Raw genomic sequence first — 26968 nt, 5'->3', positions numbered from 1 at the left:
CCAGAGTAGGGGGGAAGCACGGGAGAAATCTTGTATACGATTGAGGGAGGAGGAGATAAGAGGGGAGTAGAGCAGGAGATCTTGTGAGGATCGGAGGTTGCGTGCAGGTAAGTGCCGGGAGACTAGGTCACAGATGTATGGGGGAGACAGGTTGTGGATGGCTTTGTATGCCATGGTTAGAGTTTTGAACTGAATTCTCTGGGCAATAGGGAGCCAGTGAAGGGATTGACAGAGAGGAGAGGCCGGGGAATAGCGGGGGGACAGGTGGATTAGTCGAGCAGCAGAGTTTAGGATAGATTGGAGAGGTGCAAGAGTGTTGGAAGGGATGCCACGGAGCAGGAGGTTGCAGTAGTCGAGGCGGGATATGATGAGGGCATGCACTAGTGTTTTTGTAGAGTCTTTGCTGAGGAATGCACGGATCCGGGAGATGTTTTTGAGTTGGAGTCGGCAGGAGGTGGAAAGGGCTTGAATATGTGGCTTGAAGGAGAGATCAGAGTCCAGGGTTACCCCAAGGCAGCGAGCTTGTGGGACTGGGGAGAGTGAACAGCCATTGACGTTGATGGATAGGTCGGATGGGGGATGTGAATGAGAGGGTGGAAAGATGATGAACTCTGTTTTATCCATGTTGAGTTTTAGAAACCTGTCGAAGAAGAAGGATGAGATGGCGGACAGACATTGTGGGATTCTGGTTAGTAGGGAGGAGATATCGGGTCCAGAGAGGTAGATCTGTGTGTCGTCAGCATAGAGGTGATACTGAAAGCCGTGAGACTCTATGAGCTGTCCCAGGCCGAAGGTGTAGATGGAGAAGAGCAGGGGTCCTAGAACTGAACCTTGGGGGACACCGACAGATAGGGGGCGAGATGAGGAGGTGGTGCGTGAGTGGGAGACGCTGAATGTCCTGTCTGTTAAGTATGAGGAGATCCAAGATAGAGCCAAGTCCGTGATGCCAAGAGATGAGAGAATCTGGAGTAAGAGGGAATGGTCCACTGTGTCAAAGGCAGATGACAGGTCCAGAAGGAGGAGGATGGAGTAGTGTCGCTTGGATTTGGCATTTAGTAGATCGTTGGTGACTTTGGTCAGGGCAGTTTCAGTCGAGTGATGCGGTCGGATGCCAGATTGTAGACGGTCGAAGAGGGAGCAGGAGGAGAGGTGGGAGGTCAGTTCAAGGTGGACATGTTGTTCTAGAAGTTTTGAGGTAAAGGGGAGAAGTGATATGGGGCGGTAGCTGGTCAGAGAGGAAGGGTCAAGGGAGGACTTTTTGAGGATGGGTGTGATTGCGGCATGTTTGAAACATGAGGGGAAGACTCCGGTTGTTAGTGATAGATTGAAGAGGTGGGTTAGGGTTGGGATGAAGACTGAGGTGAGGTTAGTGATGAGGTGGGATGGGATTGGGTCAAGTTCGCAGGTGGTGAGGTGTGATTTGGAGAGTAAAGAGGAGACTTGACCTTCTGTAATGGTGGAGAAGTGGGGTTTGGAGGAGGAGGGTTGAGTAGATATGAGGAGGGGTTGTGTGGACTTTAGGCCAAAGTTTTGTCTGATGGTGTCAATCTTCTGTTTGAAGAATGAGGCAAAGTCGTCGGCTGAGATGAGAGAAGAGGGAGGAGGTGCTGGGGGACGAAGGAGAGAGTTGAAAGTGTTAAATAGCTGTTTAGGGTTGTGAGATAGGGAGGATATGAGAGATGAGAAGTAGGTTTGTTTTGCTGTAGTGAGTGCGGACTTGAAATTAGTGAGGGATTGCTTGAATGCGATGAAGTGCTCGATGGAGTGAGACCTTTTCCATCTCCGCTCCGCAACCCTGGAGGCCCGGCGCAGTTTAGTAAGTTTAGTGTGCCAGGGTTGCCTGTTGAATGTGCGAGGTGTGGTGTGTGTGAGAGGGGCGATCGAGTCTAGAGCTGCAGCTATTGTGGTGTTATATGAAGCAGCAGCAACGTCTGCATCGTGCAAGGAATTTATGTCTGTGAGAGGAAGGAGGGATTCAGAAAGAGAGTGTAGGTCAAGGTGTTTGAGATTTCTGCGAGGGTGTGTGAGTTTGTGGAGTGGGGATTGTGCACCCGGAGAGGAGAGGGTAGAGAATGTGAGGAGGTTATGGTCAGAGAGAGGGAGTGGTGAGTTAGAGAGGTTAGATAGGGAACAGAGGCGGGTGAAGATGAAGTCCAGTGTGTGGCCATCTTTGTGGGTGGGTGTGGAAGACCATTGAGTGAGTCCAAAGGAGGAAGTGAGGGATAGGAGCTTAGAGACAGACGAGTGGGGAGTGTCAATGGGGATGTTGAAGTCACCCATTATGATAGTGGGGATGTCAGTGGAAAGGAAGTGAAGCAGCCAGGTAGTGAAATGGTCTAAGAAGGTGGTGGCTTGCCCTGGGGGTCGGTAAACGACGGCCAGTTGGAGGTTGGAGGGGGAATAGATGCGCACACAGTGCACCTCAAAAGAGGGGAGTGTAACGGAGGGTGGCAGTGGGATTTTGGTGAAAGCGCAGAGTTCTGATAGGAGGAAACCTACGCCTCCACCATGTTTGCCATTGGGGCGGGGGGTGTGGGAAAGGTGGAATCCGCCATATGAAAGGGCAGCTGGGGAGGCTGTGTCAGAGGGGATGAGCCAGGTTTCGGTGATGGCGAGGAAGGAGAGTTTGTTTGTAATGAAAAGATCGTGGATGAAGGAAAGTTTGTTGCAGACAGAGCGAGCGTTCCATAGAGCTCCTGTTAGTATAGCTGAGGAGGTGGGTATTAGTTGCATGGGTATGAGGTTAGAAGGGTTGCGACAGTTTGAGGAAGGTCGTGGATAGGAGGTAGAAGTGACTGTGGGGATATGGCGAGGAGGACCAGGATTTGGAGAGATATCTCCAGCAGTGAGGAGGAGCAGAGAAAGTGTTAGCAGGTGGGAGCAAGAGAGAGCATGAGGTGGCTGTCTGTGTTTGGAGATCCAGGATTGAATGTTGAGGAATAATTTGGAGGAGGAGGTGAGATGAATGGGGAGGATAGAGGGAGAGATGATGAGTTTCTTACTTGGTGTAGGGATTTGAGGGGTTATTAGAAAGTGGAGGACTATAGAGGAAAAAGTGAGAGCTAACAGAAACATAGTTAAAGGAGAGTAAGTGGTCAAAGTGTTTGTTACCTGACTCCTGCCCTGACTAACTGCCTCTGAAATAACTGCCACTTCTCTCCGAAGCCACTTTGCACAAGAAGACGCGTGCACACCCCAGCACGCGTGCACCCCTTACAGAGAGTCTAAATATATAGGCCACATTAAACTATATCAGGTGTAGGGCATTGTGGGAACGGCTTGTGGATAAATTAACAGCTGGTCATTTCAACAGGAGATGGCTGGGTGATCAAAGACAGAGCCAGGACGCAAATCTCTGCAGTTTAACACCTCTAAAATTCGAGCTGAACGTGAGCAGAGGCTTGAAAAGTGCTCTATTGATGAAACTTGGACTGGAGGGTGCTGTGCCCAAAACTGTGTGTTAAAGACTGTTGTATCTGAACTGTCCAGTAAAGTTGAACCGGGTGTCCCCTGATGTGTGTGCGGCTGACCCAAGACCTGAGGATGTGGATGCAGCGGAGGGGTCCAGCCTGAAAGTGAGTACACTGCATTGTACCCTGCTGATGGACTGGGACACTGTTTGTTTGTGGGGTGCTAGGGTGTGGAGAAGCTGCAGCTTGCCACAGCTACTGTCCTGCACACCTTACTGTGGCACAGTGCCATACAGTATTTAGTGGCCATGAACGATACTGTATCCCAGTACAGGTGAATCGGAGAGACCTTGCAGTTCCATTCATGGCCAGAACACAATTTATTCAGCTGTGACACTTTCAAAATTCTATAGAAACTTTAACCTGCTGATTAGTGGAAGTGCTGGAATCTAATATTTTAACCCTATCCTGTAGATAGCTCATCAATGTTAAAGGGAACCTGTCAAGTGAAAAAACGCTTTTAACCTGCACATTTGGGGTAAATCTGCAGGTTAATAGAGATCTGAACATCAGAACTTAGATCCCCGCTGTCGTGGCTGCAGCATTTGGGTTTTAGTCCCAGGAGTAGCGCTGGCATGGGCCCAGTCATCACTCTGTGCATAGCTACCGCACCTTCTGCACTGAATGTCAGCCGACCCTAATGTTGAGCTGCTGTCAGTCAGTGCTAGGGTGCGGTTACAGCCGCTGCTTTCTATACACAGAGTGGTGATTGAACCCGCAATTGAACATCCACTATGGCTGAAACTCAAACGCTGCCGGAGGGAATAAGGTCATTTCCTCCCGGCAGTGAAGGTCTAAATGTCGGCCCTGGCCAGGTTTAGAATGCTATTAACCTGCAGATTAACCCCATATCTGCAAGTTAATAGCGTTATTTTCACATGACAGGTTCATTTCTGAAGCCGTCTATATGGGCATATAGGTCATAGGAAGTTGAACGAAATGATACCTTGATATCTGGAATCTGATGTCTTATTCCTGAGAAATCTACGTTTTTCTTAATATATACATGAGTTTTATAAGATCTATGGGCCAGACATACTGTAGATCTCCCTGAAAATTTTCCTCCAGACCTTATGTCAAATGAAAGGGGACATTACCAGTGTGAGACATGTAGATCAAAAGAGAAGACTGTCAGTCATTACATGTCTCACACTGGTAACACCCCCTTTCATTTGACATAAGCTCTAGAGGCAGATTCTCAGGGAGATCTATGTGCAGCCCATAGATCTTAACAGCTCATTTACATATTAATAAAATGTGTATTTCTCTGGAATAAGACATCGGATTGTAGCTATCAAGTCATGATTTTATTCAACTTTCTGTGACCTGCATACCAATATAGATGGCTTAGGAGAGTTGATCTTACAGACAGACACCCTTTAAATTCCCAGAAAACCTCTAAGAATCATAAAAAATGCCCTTTTTTTCAATCATTGCTTTTGCTTTGAATATTTTTTTAAACATTTTTGGCAAATTTTTTTCAAATCATGACCTGTTTAAAAAAATTAAATAAATTAAAAATCTTTCAATTTTCACTTTGACCACTGGGGCTATTTTAGACATATACTTCACGACCTTTCAGGAAGAGTTTACAGCAGCTTTCTTATCATCACAAGCAGGACTATAATGACAGGTAACACCTCCATGCTGATAACTCAGGATCCACCATTGACCTTTGCACATAGACAATCATTTTTTATGTAATTTTGGGTCTCAAAATGGTTTCACTGTATATGGTCACCCATTCTATTGCATCTAGTAAAACTAATTTTTTTGTTTGTGATTCTGTATCTTTATAAGTTTCAGTGCTCTATATTTTATTCTGTGCTTTTTTCTGATTCTAAATATTCATATAGAAGAAAAATATTAAATAAAATTCATACATCTACAAGTACCTTAGTGAATGTCCATTTTGTTGGGTTTTATGCCTAACAGGTCCACAATTTTGTGCTGATTAGATGTCTTTATGTAGAGTTGCCAACCATCCGTTTATTCCCGGACAGTCTGGAAATATTGGGCGCTTTTTTTTCCAGCTTCCGTAAAGAAAATGAGCTGAGTCCGTGACTTTTTAAGGGAAGCTTGTACAGATTATTGTGACTGTGGTTATTATCATTTTACAGCTCACAGTAAATTCTAATAATGTGTTCATATCAGTATTCTGGGCTGTAGACATGTGTCGCTTATCATCTTTATGAGTGGGTTATTATATTTTTTGGATGTTACTATTGAAAAATATTATCCGTCCGTTATTTTAGAGACGTTGTCCAGAAAAAAGAAACAATCAGGTTATCAACCTTAGTCTTTATAAACGTCAGCTGTTTTTATTTCCATACAAATCCCTAAATCTCTCCTATAGAGTGAAATAATACAATGACGACTGTATGTAGTCACCTATAGGGGAATGTAACCACTCAAAAGGAGTGGACAACCCCATCTGAACACACTGGAAACGTTTCATACAGCTAATTGTGCCATAAACCGTCTTTCATGATGTGCTTCATATTTATTATGGGTTTTAGACTAGTGGTGGACACAGACAGAAGAGGGCGGCTGTGCAAAAACAGTATATGGGCAGTTTGCCTCCAATAGTTCATTATAATGCACAATTTTGTCTACTTTGGTGGTGGAATTGGGCCCCCTTAGTGGCCCATAGGTTATACCCATTATAACCTATGATGGTCTTCACATGTCTGTGTTTTCACACGGACTGTGCGTCTTTGTGAACCACATGGAGACATGTCCATTTTTTACCGGCAGTACGGACGACAAGGGCCAATACAAGTCTATGGATCCGTGTAAAACACATATAGCATACGGATACCATCCATGTGCCATCCGTGTTTTGTACATGTTTAACATTGCAATGTATAGGAGAAGCTTTGTAATTTATTTTTCATAAGCCATACTGGAAAAACACTGATGGCACACTGATGGAAACTGATGGTACACTGATGGACTGATGACTCACTGATGGCATACTCTTGGCTCACTGATGGCACACTGATGGCTCTCTGATGGCACACTCATGGCTTCCTGATGGCACACTGATGGCTCACTGATGGCACGCTAATCCAAAACACTGATAACACTGGTACTGTTTTTTCCAGTATCAGTTTTATACAGACGTGTGAAGTGGGCTAAGGCCACATTCACACTTTCAGTATTTGGTCAGTATTTTACATCAGTATTTGTAAGCCAAAACCAGGAGTGGGTGATAAATGTAGAAGTGGTGATGTGTTTCTGTTATACTTTTTCTCTGATTAATCCACATCTGGTTTGGGCTTACAAATACTGATGTAAAATACTGATCAAATACTGAATGTTTGAACGTAGATTAATAAGTAGTAAAAACTTAGACTAGGAAGTTTAAAGAATCAGATTTATCAAACAGCATGAACCACTATGATAAATTTGGTGCAATACCTGTCTAATCTAAAGATTCCCTACACATATTAGACAAAGGCCACATTTACACATTCAGTATTTAGTAAGTATTTTGCATCATTATTTGTAAGCCAAAACTAGGAGTGGGTGAAAAATGCAGAAGTGGTGCAAGTGTTTCTGTAAGGGTTAATCATAGTTTACTGTATTGTTATAGATTTGTGATGTAATATATTATCTGGCCAGCAGAAGGCAGTGGCGCGAGGCCTGAGTTAGAGCACAGGGCTTTTGGAGTTGGTGAGTGGTTGGATTGAGGCAAAGAAGAGACCAGTGGCAAGAAGAGGTGCTGATTCTTGGGAAAAGTCTGTATCTGTTGTTGGTGACTCTGGGATGCGTTGTTCAGCTTGACATGAGCCGACTTGGTGAGGACAACCAAGGACACAGCATCTTGGGTTAGGCCACGTGAGGCCTCATCTCTAAGGACTTAGAGAGGCCCTGTCAGCATTCCCTAAGAGATTCAAGACGGCGTTTATGATTATTCGGGACTCAGCCCAGCAAACACCCTTCTACTTCAGTCTCATGACTGGTGTATACAACGGAGCGTTTACAACAGAATTTCTCTGTGGGTGTGGTTGTGTTTTGATTGATCAGAATAAAAGGAGAAAAGGCAAACACCCACAGGGAAATTCTTTGCCATACACTCAATTGGCTAAAGGTGAAATTTGCGCTTTTATTACTGGGGGCATAACTTTGGAACGGAGGGGCACACAAGAAAAACAAAAACTGTTACAGAATCAGTGGAGCAGCAGCCATTGGAGGAAAGGCTCGGTTTAAATTAAAAAATATCCAGAGAAAGGTTCTCTTTAAATAGTTGATAGTATCATTCACTTCTACAATCTTCACTTATCCGGGACCCTTTGTGGCTTCGTCCTGCCTATTTGGCTGGTAAAACCATCAGTGGCTGCACATGAACATATCTTTTGATGAGATCTTGTTCTGCTTTCCTCATTCTCGGTTTATCCATGTGCAAACTATCCTGTGTTGAAAAGTACTATTGTACGTACACTGATAAAGCTGTCAGTATTCTACCTCATGGAGACAGAGGACATTGATAAATTCTGCTCATTACTCCTTATTTGTCCTGGAATTGGATCATCTCCAAAATTAAACTCTCTTGTAATGTCACTCAGTGACTTGCTTGTTTATATCGTTATTGGCAAAGGTGGAAACAGTCTCTGTCCTCATTCTTCAACTCTCAACTCATGCCCTCACCCTTCCCCTCCAAGATCCCATTGTCTTCTTTCTTCCCTCTCACTGCTCTGTTAATAGGGGGAAGTTTACATTGCTTTTCCTGTGCTCCCTCTGGCCCCAGTGAAATTCTTAGAACCTAATGTGACTTCCTTCCTTTAAATCCTTAAGAAAAAAATCTCCACGTCCTTTACTGAAGTTCTATCATTTATTAAAGCATTATCTTGAGCACAGAAAATTGCGACACATGGAAATGAATGTATATTAGTAAAATGGATTCTGGAGCTTGGATGGAACAAGTATACCGATGGCCACCAAACACTGGGTTGTATTGTGCTGAATATCATACACGACTATTGAGCCTTGAAAAGACTAGAAATGGAACGCTTTGAAGTCAATATCCGGTCTTCTGATACATCAAACTCATAAATGAGCCGTCTCCTTAGAACATCCAATAGTCCATTTGTATGTAACATCCCCCCACAGAACAGAGATTAACAATTTATATATTTTTTAAAAGAACAATAAGATTTCCAAGAATTCAGGTAGAACAACAAAGCAATCACATTATTTATGAGGATTGGTAAATGGCGTAAAAAAACTGCGTAATTGTTATTTTCCTCTATTAAACACATGAGATAAGTAATAAAAATGTAACGCTGAGGCCGTGTTCACAAGTAGCATCATTGCTGTCTTTTTTCACAAGAATGAAGCACACACACAGACGGACACGGAAAACACAGTTATTTTTTTTTTTAGTACCGAAAATATCAGGACGTGTGAACACGACGTTACAGACACAAAAAAAACCCAGATGTCATATAGTGAAACTACATCAAGATGAGAAAATTCTGGCTGCTCCGACTGTGAATGAATGATTGAACAAAAAATAAATCCATAGGTCCCAACTATAGATTAGCAGGACGCACAGATGATGTCGGGCCAGCCCTGACTAATCAAAAACCGGGGATGCTAAAAGGTAAGAGATTCACAGGCCTAACATCCAGCCACCGAGTAGCACTGATCTAGATGCTGGACCGGAATCCAGTGAATCGATCCACTCATGTCTAGTCCCAACCATCCCGGATACAGAGGACAGTCCCAGATGTGGGCCTACACCCTGCAGTCTTGGGTGTGTGCTGAATGTCCTTCACTGCCACCGCCCCTCTGACAACTCCTCCTGCCAGGGTAGAAAATAATGGTAAATGGGCGTGGTCAGAGGTGTGGCCAAAAATTGCCACATAATTTGTCCCTCTTTCTGTTCTTCAAAAGTTGGGATGTATGCCAAATATTGATTTGATTGCTATTTTTCTTTTGTTCATTCACTTTGCATTTTGTTAATTGATAAAAGTAAACTATTAACCCTTCTATTTCTTAAAGCGTTTTTACTGTGAAGCATTTTTACACACCTGCCTAAAACTTTTGAACAGTCCTGCATGTAAGACAGATATGTGCACTGCATGTATGTATGAGCCCACTCTATATAGTGTAGATGCCGGGTGTGTTGTAGCTCTGATTGCAGCAGTTTAACCTCTTAGAAATGAGGGAGAAAGTATCCATTCTAACCCCCATCAAGCTCCCCACAACATGATTGCGGGGTGTCAGTGGCATTGTCATTAAAAAATTTTTTAAAAATTAAAGTTCTTGGAAAGTGAAGAGGAAACACCAAAAGCAAAGAGGTGCCAACTTGGGCAGTGCTTCGCAAGGGCCAGCATAAAGCTGGAGTCAGCCGCACCAACAGCATGCACCAACTCCATTGACTATAATAAGGCCAGTGAGGTTTAGATCAAAGGCAACAATTTGCATCTTGCGCTTTTAAACCAGCATTTTTGACAAAATCTGCAATGGAGATTCCTACTAGAAGTGGCTAAGAAGATGTTAACAGAGATTAAGAGTAAATTACACTTACAGCCTGCAATATAAATAGGCAATGAAAGAATAGTTCTGTAACATTTCGTTCCGGTTCCTACATCCCTTTTTTTTGCTAACACTGCCATGCCTATGCAGATTAAAGCCTTGTGCAAATTCATACCACCCACTGGGAAGGGGAATGATGCCAAGACAGTTCGGACTACCCTTTACAATTTGCACTATAGAAGCCACATTGTGCATTTTCTAGGCTATATTCTTTTCAGGCGATAAAGACAATAACAAGGTTGTGTATAAAAAGTGATCCCACAAGTTTCCTTCATGAAAAACGGTTAATTAATATTTTTTATCATAATCGGACCATATCAGGCTAGAAAAGGGCCACAGGAGATGTGGATGAATACCTGAGAAAAAGATTCTGTTTGGAAATATTGCAAAATATCTAGATAGACTAACAAGTATAGATAAAATGGAGATATTAATAAAATTATGACTTTTTAACTGAGTGAGATAAGCCTATTGTGAGACAAGATACAGTGACGTCCAAAAGTTTTGCATTCTTTTTTAAAGTGTGATTACTTCTGCCTGGTTGTTGTGATGCCATTTTCCTGGTGATTTTAGTAAACCGGACACAAATGTTTGTCAGCTATAAGGACGAAAATTGTGTTTGACATTGTTTTATCCCTTTATGTGTTAGTTTTCAACATTCGCAGGGCCAAATGTTTTGCATATTTTGTCATGGGTAGTCAAATTTTGTCAAATAATTGTTTTTTCGGTGTGTGTTTTAGGTTAAAACATGGCAAAGATAAAGCCAAATTTATCACCAAATCTCAGGCAGTCAGTGAATGAAGTCAGGCAAAAGCCTAAAAGAGGTAGCTATGGGATTCAACAGTTCTCAGAGTCAAGTGTCACGTATATTAAAGAAAGAAAAAAAAGGTTATGGAACAGCTGACAAACCGAGAAGTGGACGACCACGGAACATTTCCTCCAGAGTTGATCACATTATTAAGAAAAAGTCAGTATCTGATGTCCATAAAAGTGCTGGACAGATTTCACACGAAATGAACGAAGAATATGGGGTCAAAGTGAGTCACCAAACTGTGGTGTGACGGCTAAGAGAAGTAGGGTTGAATGCACGAGGTCCAGTCAAAAAGCCTTTCATCTCTGCAAAGAACCAGAAGGTCCGACTTGAGTTTGCCAAAGAACATAGCCAATGGAAAAAGACAGATTGGTCTAAGGTGTTGTGGTCGAATGAATCCAAGTTCAATCTGTTTGGTAGTGATGGTAAGCACTATATATACACTGCCCAATTAGAAAACGTAATGATGTAAGGTACCAAGTACCGACAGTGAAACATGGTGGTGGCAATGTCATGGTTTGGGGTTGCTTTTCTGAATCGGCCATTGGCCCCCTGTATAGAATTGATGGAAATATGAATGCCACCATGTACAAGGATAAACTGGAGAGTGTAATGCTCCAACATGGTAAAACCAAAGTATGCAGGGGATGGAAATTCCAGCAAAACAATGATCCTAAGTGTAGCACCCTGAGGATTCGGCTGCTACAGGGGTATTACACCTCAAGCCAGAGGTGTGATATTCCACTCCCGGGTAAGGATGGAGTGTGGAACTGAGCTCAGTAGGCTGCATGCACTACACACATCCCATTTCCGGGGGACAGATCAATGGTACTCCCACTAGAGAAATGTGCAGGTACGACAGTGTCTGTCCCTGGCTGGAGTGGGAGGGGGGTGGAACATCCCAGTAGTGTAGGGGCAGATAGGGGGAGCAGTCTGGGTAATGCTAGGAGCTCATTGGGTGCTGGTCACCTGAGCTCACACATAGAGGGAGTATATAAGGTGGGAACCATCTTAGAACAGGGTCTTTTGTAAAGGTTTGGTCAGACAAGCAGAGCAGCTCAGCCAGCTCCAAGGCCAAGAGAGTGAGAGAGAGGAGAAAAGAAGGACCCAGAGGGGGAGAAGAGGGAACTCCAAGAACCCAAAATTAGACCAGAGGGTGAAGAGTTGGCACAAGGGTACCGGATCCCAAACTGGTGGAGGGCACTAATCCTTAGCCAGAGACCGGAGGTCGTGGGCAGGATCTGCCACGACCACCCACTAAATCCACCCGGAAGGCAAACCAAGAATAGGGTCAGGGAACCCAGAGACAAGGGTTTTACCAACAAGAGGCCCGAGGGAGCCGGACTTAGGTGGATCCCTGGTGGGGAAGGCCAGAGAGAAGGACAAGTCAGAAAGGGAGCTCAGGAACACGCTCCAGAATCACCTGGGGGTTGGCCGAGTCCAGGACCTGGTGGACGCAGCACGGCTCGGGTGGTCACTCAAGGCCAGAGTGACCAGAACAACAGCAGTAAGTAAAGACCCTGAACTGCACAGCCCGACTCTGAGTCTGATTACCATCCTCACTGCACCACCACAACCACCACCCTCTACAACTGACCCCCTGAGGCTATACCCCTCCCGTTGGGGGTTATACTACCTGAGCTGCACACACACCACCAGCCTCAGCGGACCCTGCTGCAGCGGCGGCCGTAGTGACCGCAAATCAACGGGTGGCGTAGTCGACACTAAAGAACATCCAGTAACATCTGTAGGACTGCCACACACTGAGCTTGACACCCTGGGCACGGACCGGGTCACCGCCACTCGGAGACTACAACCCCCATCTGATCCGGCTCCGGGTATCCCCCAAACAACACTGGCCCAGGGGGCGCGTCACTAAGCACACATCTAATTTGGTCAAAAATTGGTTAGCAAACAAAAATGTTCGCTTGTTACAATGGCCGAGCCAATCACCTTATTTAAACTGTATAGAGCATCTTTGGGATGAGTTAAGGTGACGAGTTGAGGCCCGCACCCATAGCTATAAGGATGAATTGTTCGCAGATTTGTAAATGGAATGGAGCAAGATCCCTCAAGATTTTGTACCCCCCTCCCCTCATGCCCCCTCTTCTTTAGGCCCGCAAGAAATTTTTCTAGAAGACGAGGGCCATGAATGTTCTCCCTGGGCTCCCAAGACCTCTCCTCGGGGCCAAACCCCTTCCAATCCACACAAAAGAAAGTCTTTGCTCTTACCCTCTTGATGGACAAAATGTTCTCTACCTCAAAGACTCAAAGACGTCCTCAGCGGAGACTGGAGCTGGAGTGGTACCTGGATCGTCAGAGAAAGGATTAAGGACTACAGGCTTGAGGAGAGACACGTGAAAGGAATTGGGAATCCGTAAGGAGGGAGGGAGTTTCAGCTTGTACGCCACTGGATTTATTTGGCTTAAAATCACGAAAGGACCGATGAACCGTGGGCCCAACTTGTATGATGGTATCTTGAGACGGACATATTTGGAGGAAAGCCAGACTTTGTCTCTCGGACGAAATAGAGGCGGATCCAGACGTCTCTTATCAGCATGCTTCTTCATCCACTCGGAGCACTGAAGAAGCGCAGATCTAGTGTCTTCCCAAATCACCAAAAATTCACTGATGAGAGACTCCACAGTAGGATTGTCCACTGAAGAGGAGACGGGAAACGGAATTCTGGGGTGTCGACCGTAAACCACATAAAACAAAGACTTAGCAGAGACTCACTCACATGGTTGTTATAAGAAAACTCAGCCTAAGGCAGGAGTTCTACCCAATCGCTATGGTGAGCGTTGACAAAGTGCCGAAGAAAACTGGTAAGGATCTGATTAATACGTTCCACTTGACCATTGGACTGAGGATGATAGGCCGAAGAAAAGTCCAAAGAGACATCCAGCAGCTTGCACGTGGCTCTCCAGAAGCGAGAAGTGAACTGAACTCCTCGGTCCTAGACAATGCGGAGGGGTAAGCCGTGGAGACGAAAGATGTGACAGATGAAGTCCTTAGCCAGCACAAGTGCGGACGGAAGACCAGGCAGAGGGATGAAGTGAGCCATCATGGAGAAGCGGTCAGCGACCACCCAAATGATGGTAGAACCGGAAGATACCGGGAGATCAGTGATGAAGTCCATAACAATGTGTTGCCAAGGAGCAGAAGGCACGAGAAGAGGAAGAAGACGACCAGCTGCAAGGTGCCTAGGTATCTTGTTACGGGCACAAGAGGAACAAGCTGCGACAAAATCTGAAACATCCTTGCGCAGGGTGGGCCACCATTAATGTCGGGCAATGAGCAGAAGCGTCTTCCTCTGGCCGGCATGACCAACCAGTTTTGACGAATGACCCCAGAGTAAGACCCTCTTCCAATCCTGAGCCGCTACAAAGGTCTTACCAGGAGGTAGATGAGACAGGTCAAACGGAGCAGCAGTCATTATTCTGAAGGGGTCAATGATGTGTAGAGGCTCCTCCATTTGGTCGGTAGACAGAAAAAATCGGGATAGAGCATCCTTGTCTGGCGGTAATGGAGAGAGAAGCAGAAATGACCAAAGAACAAAGACCATCTGGCCTGACGCGGATTTAGTCTTTGGGCGGTCTGCAAGTATGCAAGGTTTTTATGGTCAGTGTAGATGACCACCATGTGCAGAGCCCCCTCAAGCAAGTAGCGCCACTCCTCCAACGCTAATGTGATGGCCAGCAGTTCCCGATCGCCTATGGAGTAATTGCGCTCGGACGAAGAAAAGAGTTTGGAGAAGATGCGGCAGGTCACCATTCGCCCGGACGAGGATTTCTGGGTGAGCACTGCTCTGGCCCCAGAGGAAGAGGCATCAACCTCCAGGAAGAACTGTTTATTGCAATCAGGACGATGTAGTACTGGAGCGGAGGAGAAGGCTTGCTTAAGAGAAACAAATGTATTTTCCACCTCAGAAGTCCATTCCCTGGGATTTGCTCCTTTACAGGTGAGAGCAGAGATGGGAGCAGTCCGGGAGGAGAAATGTGGAATGAAGAGGCGGTAATAGTTAGCAAATCCCAGAAACAGCTGAATAGCCTTCAACCCCTCGGGTCGGGGCCACTTTAAGACGGCAGACACCTTCTCAGGATCCATCCGCAGTCCGGTCTCAGAAATGATATATCCCAGAAATGGTAGAGAGGTCTGCTCAAAGAGGCACTTCTCATACTTAGCGTACAGGCGATTCTTCCGAAGCCACAGTAGTACCTGATGAACATCCCTCCGGTGAGAGGGCAGATCAGGGGAGAACACCACGATATCGTCCAGGTACACCACCACGCAGGAATACAGGAGATCTCGGAAGATGTAATTTACTAACTCCTGGAAGACGGCTGGAGCATTACAGAGACCGAAGGGCATCACGCGGTACTTGTAGTGACCATCCCGCGTGTTGAATGCCGTCTTCCACTTATCTCCCTGGCGAATCCAGACCATATTGTACACCCCACGAAGATCGAGCTTAGTGAAGATCTTCACGCCTTTTAGGCGGTCAAACAGCTCCGAGATGAAAGGCAGGGGGTACTTATTTTTGATGGTAATCTGGTTTAGACCTCTATAGTCGATACAAGGACGAAGAGAGCCATCTTTCTTCTTGACGAAGAAGAATCCTGCTCCAGCCGTAGAGGTTGATTTCTGGATAAATCCCCCAGCAAGATTCTCCTCTATGTATTCAGACATAGCACGGGTCTCGGCCAGAGACAAGGGATAGATTCGCCCGCGAGGAGGTGAAGCACCAGGTATTCAATCAATGGGGCTATCATACGGCCTATGAGGTGGTAGTGTCTCTGCCTCCTTTTTATCAAAGATGTCTGCATATGACCAGTAGGGTGCCGGTAGGCCAGGTAGGTTAGCTGGAGTAGACAGAGGTCGAGCAGGACAAACCGGAACCAGACAAGACTTGGCATTCCTGACCCCAACGGAGCACCTCACCCGAGCTCCAATTCAGGACGGGCTCATGTCTCTGTAACCAAGGCAGGCCAAGCAAGAGGGGATGAGAGAGACCGGACAGCATGTAAAAGGAGATCTTCTCCGAATGTAGCATTCCCACCTGAAGAGTTACAGGCTCAGTGACAAATAAGATGGTCTCAGAGAGAAGCTTTCCATCCACAGAGGAAACCGCTAAAGGATCAGCCATGGTAGGGATCTGATAACGCTCCACAACGGCCTGTTAAATGAGATTCCCAGCCGCTCCGGAATCCAGATAGGCAGTCTCAAAGAAGCGGGTCTCATCACTGGTAACTGAAAAGGAAAGAGTCAAGGGTGGAGAGGAAGAACTTTTGCATAGGACGACCTCTCCGACCGGTCCTAGACACTGGAGTTTCCCGGTCTCACCGGACAGGAGCAGATTTGATGCTCTATACTGCCACAGTAGAAGCAACTCCCCTCGGCGCGGCGGATCTCCTGGCGAGACTTGACCATCTTAACTTGGTCTATTTGCATAGACTCTGGAGAAGACACCGGGGTAAATGTTGGTTGCGAGACTGGCCTTTGGAAGGTTGGTCGAGACGCAGGGGTCTTATCTCCCGGGTCGTCTCCTTAGAACGCTCCTGAAAATGGATGTCAATCCGGGTAGCTAATGACCCCAGGTCGTCCAGAGAGGGAGGTATGGAGGTAAGTCACGACCGGCTAGCTCATCCTTGATCCGTCCAGAAAGGCCCTCCCAAAAGGTGGACACCAGAGCCTCACTGTTCCAGGCCAGTTCAGATGCGAGGGTGCGGAAATGCACGGCATACTGTCATCTGCCAGGAGCTCAAAGTGCAGCGTGCGCTGATTTATGAAGCCTCGACATAGGGCAGGGTCACCACTGAAACGTGGAGGCGCAGAAAGTCGGGGACCAAAGCCGGATGCCACAGTGCCACTGTGTTGAGGTGCCGCCGGAGCGGGTGCCGCTCGGTTAGAGGCGGACACAGTCAGGGTGGACTGCGCGTCCAGGCGGGAGTTGACTGTCCACAGATAGGACAGGATAGTATCCTGTTGGGATCTCTGGCGAGAGACCTCTTGGTACAGGTCTGAGAGCGAAAGAGCCTGGGAGCCACCGGATTCCATGGCCTGTGCAAACTTTTACGGATCCGGGTGGGGGAACCTGTGTGCTGTGATACAAGGAGGGACCAAAGGGGCGTAACTAAGTGCCTACCCGGACCGACCCTGGTCACACGGCGGCTTAGTCGACTCCGTGAACCAAGGAGGGACCGGGAAGGTGAACCAGGTGCCACTCTGGGACCGACCTTGTGTGAGAGCAGGTGACTCCCACGGGACTGATGGCTGAGGCCGACAGGCACAGCGGATGAGCACAGCTGGTAGACAGGCAGGTGATGCGGGTAGATAGGCACGGCCGATAGGCAGGCTGGTGGGCACGGCAGATAGACAGGCAGGCGGGCACGGCTGATAGGCAGGCGGGCATGGCTGATAGACAGGCTGGCGGGCACGGCTGATAGACAGGCAGAGGGGCACGGCTGATAGAAAGGCGGGCAAGGCTGATAGACAGGCTGGCGGGCACGGCTGATAGACAGGCTGGTGGGTACTGGAACCTGAGGACTGAGGAGAGTGTTAGCACACAAACAACAATCTTGCACAGGCACCTCCATTTTAGAGGAGGTGCCTTATATAGGGGAAGTCCTCTGGCCATTGGCTGGGGACTCTTTAGTACGACGCGCGTGGCCCCTTTAAGAGGGAGGGAGCGCACGCACGCGCGCCCTAAGCACAGTGCCCGGGGAACTGCATGCAGTGCGCGCACCCCAGGCACGCGCAGGAGGGGAGCCGGAGGACACCGGACAGGGACCGCAGCAGTGAGGGGATCGTCTTCTCAGCCCGGCAGGAGGCAGAGATGCCGACGCTACAGATATCTTCAATACCCGAGTGGCTTCAATGGCCCAACGGTGTGGTGCAGAAATTAAAGCAAGAGGCTATGCTACAAAATACTAAGTTATGGCACTGTAAGCAACGAATTACTCTATATTGTGATCAATAAATAGTATATGCAAAACTTTTGGCAGTCAGTTTTCTTTAATTAAATGACCATAACTATATTCAAAAGCATTTTGGTTAAAATTAAGGTCTTGCATGATGACAACTTCATCCACTTTCAATTCATCAACTCGGAAATGGCATCACAACAACCAGACAGAAGTAATCACACTTTTAATAAAAATACAAACTTTTGGTTGCCATTGTATCTAGATATGCTCACCAATGCACGAAAGTTTGATGGTGCCCTGGCCCACATATCCAGGATACATGCCCCATCAACCCCGCTTAGCTATACCTCTTAGTCTTTACCCATCGCAAACAGCATCAAGCATACTTACGGCATCAGTCATCATAAGCTATGCCTCTTTACCCATGGCATTTAGTTTCCAGAACACATATCCCACAAGTCACCCTAACTACTCCCCTTACTCCCTGGCACCCAGCATCCAGGACACATGCCCATCATTCCCCCTTATTGATGCTTCTAGCTACCTGGCACCCAGTATCCAGGACACATGCCCATCATTCCCCCTTATTGATGCTTCTAGCTACCCAGCACCCAGTATCCAGGACACATGCCCATCATTCCCCCTTATTGATGCTTCTAGCTACCCAGCACCCAGTATCCAGGACACATGCCCTATCAGTCCACCTTAACTATGCCTCTTACTCCCTGGCACCTAGTATCTAGGACATATGCCCCATCACTCCCCCTTATTGATGCTTCTAGCAACCTGGCATCCAGTATCCAGGACATATACCCATTAGTCCCCCTTATTTATGTTTTCAGCTCCTGGCACCCAGTCTCCAGAACACCTGCCCCGCCATCAGTCCCCCTTGACTATGCCTCTCACTCCCTGGCACCCAGCATAATGGGCACATGCCCCATCAGTCCCTTTAGCTATGCCTCTTATTCCCTGGCATTCAGTCTCCAGAATACATGCCCATCAGTCTCCCTTAGCTATGCCTCTTTACACATGGCACCCAGGACACATGCCCCATCAGCCCCTCTTAGCTATCCCTTTTACCCATGGCACTCAGCATCCAGGACACATACCCCATCAGTCCCCCTTAGCTATGCCTCTTGATCTTACCATATGTGAAATTATATGGAATCCTTAGGATATGACACTGTTTTCGTATCCAACACAAGGCAGAATTGTCACAATTTCTAGCTTTCTAAAAATTGTAGAGTATTTGCAAAATTGTGAAAAATCATAATCATTTGGACGCCATTAGAAATACCAATGCAATTAATATTGTGTGCTATTTACCAACTCATACATGAATATAATAGCAAAAATACAAAATTAAGTGATATTTTAGAAGTTCAGTGTGCTGAATAAAGTTATATATTACCAAACATATTTTGCTGCTAGTTTTGTACTAGCTGCATTCTTGTACTTTAATCACTAGATGATTTATTATGAAATAGATTGTAACTTTTTATGTTTTCTTTTCTGAGTTTCTCTTAACTTATTTAACACCACACACCACAACAAAGTTGAATGTGCTTGTAAAAGCCAAAGGTAGGATTTTTTTTTAATGAAATCCAATTGTAAAATATGACTTTTAGCCCTTAATACAAGCATTTAAAGCACCTCTCCGGTGTTTTTTTTTAAATTTCAGCATTGGAGTGGTGCCATTAATCTAAGTTCCCTGACCCTAGTATTATACTTACCAGTCGCCATCTTGAGCTGTTCCCGGCGCTAGTCCGGTCCTGTACCTCAACTTCTAATTAACTGGAAGTCAGAGGTTACTGTCACAAGCTCTCAGTGTAAGTCTATGGATCTAAGGGGTAAGGTTTCTCCTTGTGGAGAGTGATATGCCAGGTCTGGCATGCCAGTATGAGGAGACTTAAACGCTTTGCATGCTCCTCTGGGAAATTAAATATGCAAATTATCTCTTCAAAGAGGAAGTCTATGAGAGCCTTGTCCTGTGGCAGAGTGGCAGAGCTCCATTCATTGTCTAGTGGGCATGAATGGTACTGCACGCTCTTTACCATTCTCTTGTATAGGAGAAAGTTTGCAGCATTGTTCATCGCTACTACACAATGTACAGAACTCCGCTATTCCTGGTGCCACGAAGCATCTCCTCTCAGTTTATCAGTGTCAGGAGTCAGATGTAGTTGATAATATTGATCTGTTCTCAAAATTCTCAAAATTGAAAGGATGGGGTGTCTTAAGACCTGATGGGATATTTAAAAAGGACCTGTCTCTTGCCGTATATATGTTAACTTTTCTATCTGGTATAAAACCCATTGTTCTCTTAAATTTGGTATGGTCTTTTTTTTGATCCTGTGCCTCCCCATTTCTGAAATTTGGACCCTTTTTTCCTCTTTGGAAATCTAGTCTTATTGAAGAGGGAGTGTGGTGCTCAGGATATTCGCCCACAGAGAAAAGATGAGGACCACGTTCACTTGCCTAATATGACTAGATTTCCATTTACAACCCCAATTCTTTAAAAGTTGAAACTGTGCAAAATATAAATAAAACATGAATGCAATAATCTGGGAATATCTTATTGCCACACTTTATTCGCAACAGAACATAGAACAAATATCAGAAGGCGAACGTTGGACATTTTTCTATTTTATTTGAAAAAAATAACTCATTTAAGAAATTGATGGCAGCACCACATTTCAAAAAAGTTGAGACAGGGTTAACAAAAGACTGGAAAAGTAAGTGGTACTAATGTAAAAAAAGCTGGAGGGTTAATTTTCAACTAAGCCACATGACTGTGTATAAAAAGAGCGTGTTAGAAAGGCAGAGTCTCTCAGAAGCAAAGATGGTCAGAGGTTCACCGATCTGTGAGCAACTACGTCTAAAAATTGTGGAACATTTGCAGAAAAATATTAATCAACGTAAAATTACAAAGACTTTGTATATCCCACCATCTACAGACATAATATCATCAAAAGATTCAGAGATTATGGAGAAATCCAAGTGCACAAGAGACCAGGACAAAAGTCAATATTAGAAGCTTGTGATCTACAGGCCTTCAGGCGATACTGCATTAAAAACAGAAGTGACTCAGTCATGTAAATCACTGCATGGGTCAAGAATACTTCCAGAAATCACTGTCTGTGAATACAGTTTGCAGTGCAATTCTCGAAAGCAAGTTAAAGAACAAGCTACCATATATCAACACAATCCAGAAATGCTGCCGTCTTTTCTGGGCCAAAGCTCATTTACAATGGACTGAGACAACATGGAAAACTGTCCTGTGGTCAGATGAATCAAAATGTGAAATTCTTTATAGAAACCATGGACGTCGTGTCTTGCGGACTCAAGAGGAGAGGAACCATCCAGCTTGTTATCAGCGCAAAGTTCCTGCATCTCTGATGGTTGGGGATACATTACTGCCCTTGACAAGGGCAGCTTAACATGAAAGGATGATCAATGCTGAGCATTATTTAGAGGGGTTAGAACAACATATGCTCCATCCAGACAATGTCTGTTTCGGGAAAGGCCTCGCATATTTCAGCAAGACAATGATAAAGCAGTTGTTCCCCTCCTAGGGATATGTTGTGATTTTTAATTTTGGAATAAAAGGATTTATCTCATGTGGCACCGGATTTTACCTTCTTTATATATCCTTGCAAGTGTATGCTGGATACTAATCCGTGAGCCTGGGATTCCTGTGAGTATCAGGTGATATGAACTAATTATCTTTTTTCAGTCTAATGATAAATCACACACTGAATCCATCACAGCAGCATGGCTTCACAGAAGAAGAGTTTAGGTGATGACTCGGCCACCTGTAGTCCAGACCTTTCACCAATGGAAAACATTTGGCGCATTATGAAATGAAAAATCTGGCAAAAGCCCCGGACTATTGGGCAGCGAGAATCCTACATCAGACAAGAACGGGACAACATTCCTCTCCCAAAACTCCAGCAATAGGTCTCCTCACTTCCCAGATGTTCACTGTCTGTTGTAAAAAGAAGAGGGGATGCTCCACATTGGTAGACATGGTGCTATCACAACTTTTTTGAGATAAGCTGCTGCCATCAATTTCTAAATCAGTTAATTTTTTTCACATGAAAAAGAAAAATGTCTAATATTCACCTTCTGATCTGTGATCTATGTTCTGTTGTGAATAAAATATCTCTGTAAGAGATTTCATTCTTCTTTTCTGCACTTACAACACAGCGTCCCAACTTTTTTGGAATTGGGGTTATAAAGAAAGAGAGGTCCATATCTCAGAAATGGAAAGGCACAAGAACAAAAATTAAAAACGGTTCAGGAGTACAGCGACATTTACACCAGGTAAAAAAAAAATGACAAAGTATTTATGGCAAGTGATACATTCTCTTTAAGAAATTGAGCAGCTTGAGTTAGGCGGCATAGGAAAGTGAATTTATGCATCATAAATGATTAATGGTTACCCAGCCATAGAACGCAAAGGGACAAATATTCACTCGTTATTTTTTTAAATTGCCAAAAGTGAATCTTAAACATACAAATCAAATAGCCTAATGGATCCTACAGGCTGGGAAATTGTGGAAAGCAAATTGCAGGAAACATTTGCTCACAGCTATTGCTCACAAATCAGAAATGTACTAAAAACCGAGACAAGGCGCTGGTGTTTCTTGCTGTCATTTAAAAAAAAAATCACAATGTCTCTATACTGCATATCTTTTTATGTCCGTATTTTATTTACATTCTTACTATATTTGACATAATGCCTGAGCCATTACATTCATTCCTATATATTATTAAGGCACTAACTTGTGTGTGCGTGCCAAAGCCATTAGTAAAGTGGCAGTGGGCACATAGTAATAAGAATGTGATAACAGGTTTATAACTATCTGCATCTAATAAAAAAAAAGCTATGATATATGCTGCCAAATTGGACAGACACTTATACTGCTACTTTCCAGACGTCTGCAGCAATGAAAGGGTTACATTAATATACAAGGTCTGCCAAAAGTACAGTTCTCATGCCCACCAGATACTTTCTCTCCTGAAGTCACTCCCTCGTTCACTCTTGCTTTCTCGTTCTTTGCTTTCAGTAGCAGTTTTCATTTTGAGGCTGAGCTAAATTTGGTATAATCAGCAGTTTCTGCAGCATATTTGGCTTTGTCCAGCAGATCCACCCATCTATTACCAGTGCAGAGAAAAAATACAGAATAAAGAGCATAAGGACCAGGCCAATACACTGAATGAAGCAGACCGGTATTAGTTATGGAGTGGAAAACAATAATCATAAATGATACAGATAGTGAGCTAATTAAATGTTAATTATTAGTGTTGAGCGAGCACTAAAATGCTCGGGTGCTCGAAGCTGGGGACGAGCTCACTGTGATACTCGGGTGCTCGACCCGAGCAACGAGCCCAATGTTAGTCTATGGGAGACCCGAGCATTTTTGCTGTGGCACCCCCGGCAGTCTGTAGAAAGCCTAAAAAGTGCACAAAACGATAGTGATAGTGCTCAAATGACAGCATGGGCATCGCCCCATGAAGCATTTCTGACCCCCAGGTCACTGCTGTCAACAACGTGGTCAGAGGTATTAAGCCACTTTTACGGGCTCACAATAAAACGTTCAAAAACGAAACTGAAACGGTTTTCCTGTGAAATATGTTAAGGAACTTCCTTTCCAGGGTAAAGACTTGTGTATAAGGTAAAATAAATAACCAAAAACAAAAATACTCCTCCACACCTTGGGCTATGTTCACAAGTAGCATTTTTTATGCATTTTTGTGTGTCACCCAGGGGGAATATAGGGGACTCGGTACCCGAGCCTTTTACCTTGTTTAGGATGTCACGACAGTCGGCTCCCGGGCCCGTACTCTGGGTCTCTCTTTAAAAAGGGGTTTTAGTATACAGTTTGTCTTGTGACGCCACATGTGGTTTCCGGTAATGGTTACCGGCGCTGCTGCAGACCTCCGGGGGGTGATGGGATGGCAGCTGCGATGTTTCTGCTCCCCACAGGCGGAGCGGGCCCCCGGGGCAGTGTAGGTGCAAATGGTGGTGATGCTGGGGCTTGCAGTGCAGGCGAGATGGCCCAGAAGAAATAACTGAGGGAGGCAGTACAGTGCAGTCATCCGAGTTTTACTCACAGTTCTTGTTTAAGGTTCTCAGGTACACTGTACGGGTGTAAGCCTCCCGTGTCGCGCTGCGTCCACGAGCCAAGGGGTCCAGCACTTTCTCAAATAGTTCAGGAGCGCTTGAGGGAACCCCGCTTTCTTTATGCTCCTTACTAGACCGACTTCTCGCGCTGGGTCTTCTCCCTCCTGCCCTGCGCTTCCCCACACACAGTCCCGCTCGGGTTCTCTGAAGTCCCTCTGGGCAACCTGGAGTTCTCGGACCTACTTGACCTTAACGGTGACTAGGGTGAGACTGTGGCGACTGCACCATGGAAGTGCCGAAGCCTCCGGTTTTTCCAGCCGAGACCTGGAGTAACACGGCTAGGCCAGGTACCGGTCCCTTCTTGCGGTCTGATCCCTCTGACACCTGGCAGATTCGGGGCGTACGGGTGCCGTCCTGCACTCACCGTACCCCCTGGGATCCCTTCTGTAAAACGGAGCCTTCCTCCTCTGCTCCCCTCCTGGGCCTCTATTACTAGGCCCCTTCGGAGCAGAGCTCATAAAGAGACTCTGCTCCCGTCTTCTCCTTGCTACTTACTCTAACTGCTCCACACTGTTCTTCCACCCTAAGATGGCTTCCCCTTATATACCTCCTACAATGGTGCTCCCCTACTCTACATCCTCCACCCACACCCACTACTGGTTCCCCCTCTCTTTGGTTCCCCCCACTCCATCCAGGGACAGGGCTCAGCAGGAACACAATGCATCTTGCCCTTCCAGCCGGCCTGGAGTAGTGTAGTGATGAATGCGGGTGTTGGGGTTCTGGGCAGCACTCCCTCCTTACCTGAGAGAAGGAGACACCACACCTCTGGGTGAGGTGCAGTACCTCTGTGGCGACTGAACCCTCAGGGGCGCCACATTTGCACTTTTGTATTGCTTTCAACCGTGACAAATGCATTCACCGGGAAATGTCATTTTAACATTTTACAACCTTATCTGGCCATGTGCATACAGTGCTGAAAAGACATGGGAACAGCATGGGGAAGACCCCTGGAAGCATCTCTGACACCCAGGTCACTGCCTAAAAGTGTGCCCATCAGAAGTGATCCTTGCCGCACCAGAAGATGCAGACTTGCAACTATGCCCGTGCAAGTCCTTGTCCCAGGGCAGTGTTCAATTGTACCTCCCCCATTCCTTGCAATGCAAGCGCAAGTATGCAGCCTGCCACCCACCCACCCCCAGGCTCCAATACCATACTGAAAGCTTGCTTGCACTTGAAATTGGGCCTTTTAGGCATGTGGAGGCGGAATCTGGCCACCACGTCATGGCTGCGTCGGCGGCCTGGTATCCATACTCAGTCCCCAGCCGCCCGGCGGCAGGGTGTCCATTCTTGGTCTCCAGCAGCCAGGGGGCGGCCGGGTGTCCATACTCGGTCCCCAGCCACCCCTATTTCTCCTGTGAACTTCCCCCACACTTTTCTTAGCCTAGCCTGCTTTAGGGCAGCATTGGACGAGCCCACCAGAGAACCAGACTCCTCTGGTGGGCCCTGGCTTCTCCATCAGGGGAGTTGAGAGTGCCAAAGTGAGGAGCATGATGATGATGATAGAAGTTAGCATCTGCGTTGTTTTCTTGGAATGCAAGCGTAAGTGTGCAACCTGCCATCCACCCACCCCCAGGCTGCAATACCATACTGCTAACTTGCTTGCACTTGAAATTGGGCCATTTAGGCATGTGGAGGCAGACGCCGGCCACCATGTCATGGCTGTTTCGGCGGCCTGGTATCCATACTCAGTCCCCAGCCGCCCGGCGGCCGGGTGTCCATGCTCGGTCCCCAGCTGCCCCGCGGCCGGGTGCCCACACATGGTCCCCAGCCGCCTGGGGGTGGCCGGGTGTCCATAAATGGTCCCCAGCTGCCCCTATTTCTCCTGGGAACTTCCCCCACACTTTTCTTAGCCTGGCCTGCTTTAGGGCAGCATTGGACGAGCCCACCAGAGAACCAGACTCCTCCGCTGGGCCCTGGCTTCTCCATCAGTGGAGTTGAGAGTGCCAAGGTGAGGAGCATAATGATGATGATAGAAGTTAGCATCTGCTTTGTTTTCTTGGAATGCAAGCGTAAGTGTGCAACCTGCCACCCACCCACCCCCAGGCTGCAATACCATACTGCTAGCTTGCTTGCACTTGAAATTGGGCCTTTTAGGCATGTGGAGGCAGACGCCGGCCACCATGTCATGGCTGCGTCGGCGGCCTGGTATCCATACTCGGTCCCCAGCCGCCCGGCGGCCGGGTGTCCACGCTCAGTCCCCAGCCGCCAGGGGGCGGCCGGGTGTCCATAGTCGGTCCCCAGCCGCACGGTGGCCGGGTGTCCACGCTCGGTCCCCAGCCGCCAGGGGGCGGCCGGGTGTCCATACTCGGTCCCCAGCCGCCCCGCGGACGGGTGCCCACACACGGTCCCCAGCCGCCTGGGGGCGGCCGGCTGTCCATAAACGGTCCCCAGCCGCCCCTATTTGAAGGACAGCCTAACCACAAACACGTGGACAAGTGAATGTGGCCAGGGATGGTCCATCTGACTAACGCCTTCACACTGGGTTAATATTGTGGAAGCCGGGACACAGTTGGACACTGGGATGCAACACGTCCTCCAGACATAGAGGATTGCGGGTCCTGGGTCAATCCGGCTTCAACACAAAGTTCAGAAGGTAGACAGCAGCAGTGGTCGGCCTCCTACACAACGAATAAATTATTCATGATCATGAGGCCATCCATCTCCTTAGCTTTCTGTTCCTTGGAATGCAAGCGCATGTATGTAGTAGCGGCTAGGCCTGAGGTGGTCAGCGTTTTGGCGCATATCCTACCTCCTCCGAGGATTGCTGGATGTTTTCCTGCTACTATCCCAGTTCTATGACTCCCGTTAAAACAAAGCTTCAGGTGATGAATGATGGATGAGGTGGTGGCAAAGGAGAAAGAGCAGGAGGAACAGGGACCATTCACATCAATATCAGGCCAGTCAACCACACATGTCTTGTAGGATATGTTTCTGTACCAAAAGGAGCGGTTCGGCTACACAGTTATAGGGCATACAGTGAGTGCAATGCCTGCCAAAAATTTTGAGGCACTCCAATGCCCCTTGGAAG

At 46.6% G+C, this 26968-nt stretch overlaps 1 protein-coding gene across 2 annotated transcripts in view; it reads right to left on the bottom strand.

The window, feature by feature from the left end:
* CDC42EP1 (CDC42 effector protein 1) overlaps positions 1 to 26968 on the bottom strand; it is a 57003-nt gene that overhangs the window by 18333 nt on the left and 11702 nt on the right. Inside the window, exon 2 of one of the 2 annotated variants that reach the window (XM_073644394.1) lies at positions 22759 to 22910. The exons of the other annotated variant lie outside the window; for it this stretch is intronic. The gene's annotated coding sequence lies outside the window, so the exon portion shown is untranslated. The remainder of the gene's footprint in view (positions 1 to 22758; positions 22911 to 26968) is intronic. 2 annotated transcript variants of the gene reach the window in all.

Source organism: Phyllobates terribilis, unplaced genomic scaffold, assembly GCF_046119375.1.
Source record: "Phyllobates terribilis strain yellow unplaced genomic scaffold, ASM4611937v1 Scaffold_8__6_contigs__length_399053987, whole genome shotgun sequence".
In the NCBI taxonomy this organism is placed as follows: Eukaryota; Metazoa; Chordata; class Amphibia; order Anura; family Dendrobatidae; genus Phyllobates; species Phyllobates terribilis.
The sequence above is the reverse complement of the archived record's forward strand: the minus strand, read 5'-3'. Positions and strand labels throughout refer to the sequence as shown.